The following is a 5,522-nucleotide window of genomic DNA, read 5'->3' on the forward strand; positions in this document are numbered from 1 at the left end:
TGGAGACAATAGACAATATGCAGAGGTCAAATAAATATTTTTAAATGGATGGTGAGAGTTTTGGATAATATATCATGGACGGAGTCAGTATTTTATGCAAGTAGAGTACCCCAGCAAATAATAAAAGACTTTGGGATCTTGAATTTTTTAATTTAATAATGCTCCAGTTGTTTATTTTATTTTTTAATTAGCGGTGTGTCGACGCCCAAATGACTCGTGGGTAGGTAGATTGCCAAGGAGTAACACGGGGCTCCATATAGAAACTACGTATTAGAAAGAAACATTAGAATTTCAAGACAAGAATAATAATGGAGCTAAAGTCAGGCCTATCTGCTTTCGTTACTGGTGGTGCCTCCGGAATCGGTATATTTCTTTGTGTACATATTCTTTTTTCATAAAAATGGAGACAATCTTAATATTGTTGATTCAAGTAGTTATTTGCAAACCGATGATGTTCGTGATTTTCTACTGTGATATACATGCATGCAGGTAGGGCTCTTTGCTTAGCTCTTGCCAAAAAGGGTATATTTATCACTGTGGTTGATACTTCTGTTGAGAAAGGAGAGGAGGTTGCATCACTTTCACAAAAAGAAAATCTCAAGTTTCATTCGGGATCATTAAAGTTCCCATCTGCTATCTTTGTAAGATGCGATGTGAGTAACCAAGGTGAGTTATTCATATTTTCCTACTTATTATCGAAAGTGTGAAGTTCAATGACATTTATTCAACATAAACAGGAGAAGTGGCTGCTGCATTTGAAAAGCACGTGGAAGTATACGGGGGTTTGGATATTTGTATTAATTGCGCTGATATCGAAACTTCTGTGCCATTTTATGAAGACGAAACTGATGGATCAAAAACATGGAGACATGCAGTCGATGTGAATCTTGTAGCAGTTATTGATTGCACCCAAAAAGCGGTATATATGCTTGATGGTTGACTTGTTTTAACCATGTTGAACTTTAAATCAATAGATGAACATGTATATTATACTTTGTTAATTGCCGTCTGAATAGATAATTTTATTATTAATAGTCAATTTAAAGTTCCATTGCTTACAATTTATTTAAAAGATAATTGGTTTATATAGTACATTAATAAATCATCTATTTCCAAAAAAAAAAAATGCAGATCAAAATAATGGAAGCTGCAAAAAAACCTGGTGTGGTCATAAATTTGGGTTTGGCATATCCAATGATCTCTGACCCTGTCTATGCTTCCAGCAAAGGTATAATTACATTATACAAAATGTCTTCATATATATATATATATATATATATATATATATATATATATATATATATATATATATATATATATATATATATATATATATATATATATATATATATATATATAATGTTTTCTCATTTTGTTTTTTGTATTGTTGCTGTTTTTTGAAGGGGGTGTGGTCATGTTTACAAGATCACTTTCTTCTTACAAGGAAAAAGACATCCGTGTCAATGTGCTTTGCCCAGTGGTTACACAAATCTCCTTATTTAAGACTCTCTTTGCACGTTAAATATGATAAAATGATTAAAATCTCTTAGAAAACCATAATTTTTATGCTTAATAAGTTATTTTCTGCAACTTCGTATGGTTTGCAATCATATGGTTCTTTTTATTGTAATATTGTTGGATTAAATTAAAAAAAGGCTATGCAAATTAATTCATGAAGGCTATAATTAGGAGATAAACAAAGAAATTTTATTGTGTCTATTTCTACCGAATAAAGAAAGGTAGAGAGAATGAATAAAAAGTAAAAGTTTGCTTTAAATAAGAAAACATGAAAATTTCCCTTAAGTTTAGCAAATAATAAGCGTTTGACTAAATCAAAAAACTAATTAACTAATATTTATGCAATCCATTAATTTTGGATTTATCCGGTTAAACTTCTCCTAACACTATTATTAATATACTAGTTTATAACCCGTGAAACCAAGACTACAAAATTAATTAAACATTAATAGTTAGAACACAAAATTATTAATCAATTATAATCGTTAATTTAAATAAACATGTAAAATTATATTGCCTTATAATTTGTATTAATTTTATTTTAATTTTTATTCCATTGTTATTAATTTATTGTAATTAAAATGAAAATTTTAAAATTTGAAATAGAGAATTAATAGGTTAACAAGTGGCATGCATTAATTAAGAGGTTTAATAAGGTGACACATGACAAAAAAAGAATAAAATGTGTATTAATTAGGAGACCCAATATGATGACACATGTCAAAAAGAGATTAAAACTATTCTTTTATTAGAATAAAGATATGGAGATTAATCGAGTGAAAAGGCTAAACATGTGGGTTTTCAGTTTCTTAACCTAAATGGAAGCTCTACTTCCATGGATACAATCATACAAGGTACTATGTTCTATTACTTCATCGAAATAAAGGGAAATTGATTCTTTACATTAGGAAATTACTTAGTTGATTGAGTTGTCATCATATGAAACAGGTGCCTTTCAACTTATTACCGATGAAAGTAAAGCTGGCTCTTGTTTACTTATCACAAACAATGAATACATGCCAACTTCCTCTCAAGAAGCAAAAAGCTTGGCAGTGATCCCATCAAGTTTAAAGAAGACAATCGAGATCCCTCATAGCTTTGAGCAACTGTGAGTATATATATATATATATATATATATATATATATATATATATATATATATATATATATATATATATATATATATATATATATATATATATATATATATTCGTCATCATTTCCAATATATATTTGTAAGATTTTTATTACCACTTATACCATTTGACACTTGTGATGCAGAATTATTCACACCCTTACTAGAAATTTTCGTAATGCTACACGCATAGTGCGCGCACCCTTGAAATTGCCGATTAAACCAGATCATGTTCTCTTAAAAATCATATATGCTGGAGTCAACGCATGCGATGTAAGTTTTTTGGGTTTCAATATATTAGTAACAATAAATCACATGCATAGTGCTGCTTTTCTTTATTAACTAAATCACACACCCATCTAATCATCTTTTGTTTGACAGGTGGTATATAGTAATAATGGTTACTTAAGTGGAACCAAAGAAGAAATCAGCTCTAAACTTCCATTTTATCCTGGACTTGAGGTATAAAAACACATGCTAACAACATTGATAATGTAATACTTATTAGAATTGGAGTTAAATTTCTGGATTCGAGGATTTGTTTTAAAGATTTTGGATATGTGGTTCATGTTTTTGACCATTTACAAAATAAAGGCTGTAGGATTAATTGCTCAAGTAGGTGATGAGGTTAAAAATCTAAAAGTCGGCACTCCAGCAGCAATACTTAATATGGGAGCTTATTCTGAATTTACCATGGTACATGATTATATTGAATTATTTTCTTTTTTATCTGTTTACATTCGTATATTCTAGATAAAATATTTACTCAAATGCAAAATTACAAGGTGTAGCATCAATTTCTTATCTGATTTTAATTACAATGATATATTATTAGGTACCCTCAGAACTCATTATTTTATTCCTGTCGAATCACCCTACCCAGAAGTTGTTGCCATGCTTGCTTCTGGACTTACTGCATCCATTGCTCTAGAGGTTTGTTTATATTTTAATTTTTAATTAAAATGTAATATCCATATTTTTTTGATTGAGACTTCATTTGCACGTTACCCTTTTCCTACAGGCATCACACATGAAGTCTGGAGAGACAGTTCTTGTCACTGCTGCTGCAGGAGGAACAGGACAATTTGCAGTTCAAGTAATTATCTAAAGCTTTTTAATAATCTCATCTAACTGTATGTGATGAATTACTCATGACTGATTTTCTGAGATAATATTAGATGGCAAAATTAGCTGGAAACAAAGTAGTTGCAACCTGTGGAAGCAAGGATAAGGTTATATTTCTAAGGGGTTTGGGAGTTGATAGAGTCATCAACTACAAAGATGAATCTGTAAAAGATGTATGTACCTTAATTTCCATCATCTAAAGTCGATTTAAGTATTATATATGCATTTTTCGTTAGGTTATATAATTATATATACAAATTAAAATGTCAGGTTCTTAAGAAGGAATTCCCAAAAGGGGTTGACATTGTTTACGAATCTGTTGGGGGTGACATGTTTGATTCATGCTTCGATGCTTTAGCAACTTTCGGACGAATGCTTGTAATTGGAACGATCTCTCAGGTAATTGACTTAATAGATTGTATTTATGTTCTTTTTATTTGATTTTATATAACTTTATATGTTTCTCCCTTATCACACTTATCTTTCCTATTTTTTTTAGTATAATGAAGAGACTGGAAATGTTACAAGAAACTATCCAGGAATATGTGATATACTTAACCAACAGAGCAAGACTGTGGTATGTAATGTTTCAAGTTTTAAATCCATCCCATGAAAACGAAATGTCTAAATGAACCATATTTTAGCATTTTAAGAATTGTGTTTGATTAGTTGCCAAATATCCAAAGTACCCTTAAAGGAAAAAAAACGGAATAAGTTTATAGATACATAACATCTTGGTAAACTAGAGCAATATTATTAGTCAAATTGTTATTTTACTTGGAACTAGCAAATTATTGTAATTTTAATCGGAAAATTATAACTTCAGAAACTTGAGTGCATATGTTTTTTTTTCTTTTTCATGGTAAGAATTTGAGAAACTTGCAGATTGGATTCAACCTAGGCCATTATCAGCACGTATGGAAACGACATCTAGATAATATGGTTCATATTTTCTCTATGGGAAAGCTAAAGGTATCATCATATATATACTATAACTTTATTAGCATCTTTGGGATAATTCTTTCTAATAGAGTTCACATGCTACTCTTTCTTTGCAATCATATCAGGTTAGAATAGACCCTAAGAGCTTTGTGGGTGTGCAATCTGTTGTTGATGCAGTTGAATATCTCCATTCTGGAAAAAGCATTGGAAAAGTATGCATATACAATACAATCAAACTTGATAGAAGTCTTACATGTATATCGTTAACAATATTGACTTTTCTTTGTAGGTTGTTGTTTGCATGGACCCGAGTTTCAACCACAAAGTGGCCGATTAAGCTCTAAGCTTACGAGTAATCAATAAACGCCAGTAGGCTGCAAAAACATATTGTGTTCTAGTTCCTTCATGAATAAAGTTGAGATTGTTAGAAATTTGGGATGTAAAAGCACTTGGAATTCGAAGAATCGTGTATTCACTTTCAAATTAAAGCATTTCGGTTGTACCCTCGAACTCCTCAATTGGATAAGACTCGGAAATGAGAGAAAATAAAAGAAGAGAATGAGTGGTTATGAACTCATGTCTTGTATCGGAATATGATGACAAAATTGGTTATAAACCATCCATGTTTGAAAACTGCCACCAAGCAGTTTTCTATGTTTTAAAATTAAGAAAAACTAACCTAAGACAGTTTTAGTAACCAACAAAATGTCCTAAATTCGTGTTTTCCAAGAAGGGTCAAAATTGGGTTAATTTTCAGAAAAACAAATTTCAACCCCAGTTGGGGCTCTACCCCTTGGACACC

The 5,522-nt window shown here is 30.6% G+C and overlaps 1 pseudogene across 1 annotated transcript; it reads left to right on the forward strand.

Moving 5' to 3' along the window:
• Positions 1-249: 249 nt before the first annotated feature.
• On the forward strand, positions 250-5,297 carry LOC145064480 (uncharacterized; annotated as a pseudogene). Its single transcript, XR_013688060.1, has 17 exons — positions 250-363; positions 490-666; positions 738-919; positions 1,132-1,228; positions 1,404-1,513; positions 2,439-2,626; positions 2,800-2,926; positions 3,035-3,115; positions 3,248-3,349; positions 3,489-3,586; positions 3,675-3,749; positions 3,832-3,951; positions 4,049-4,177; positions 4,278-4,355; positions 4,664-4,750; positions 4,846-4,932; positions 5,010-5,297. The product of XR_013688060.1 is annotated as an uncharacterized LOC145064480 (transcript).
• The last annotated feature ends 225 nt before the right edge of the window (positions 5,298-5,522 follow it).

This window comes from Lactuca serriola, chromosome 7 (genome assembly GCF_051521515.1).
Source record: "Lactuca serriola cultivar US96UC23 chromosome 7, Lser_US96UC23_V15, whole genome shotgun sequence".
In the NCBI taxonomy this organism is placed as follows: domain Eukaryota; kingdom Viridiplantae; phylum Streptophyta; class Magnoliopsida; order Asterales; family Asteraceae; genus Lactuca; species Lactuca serriola.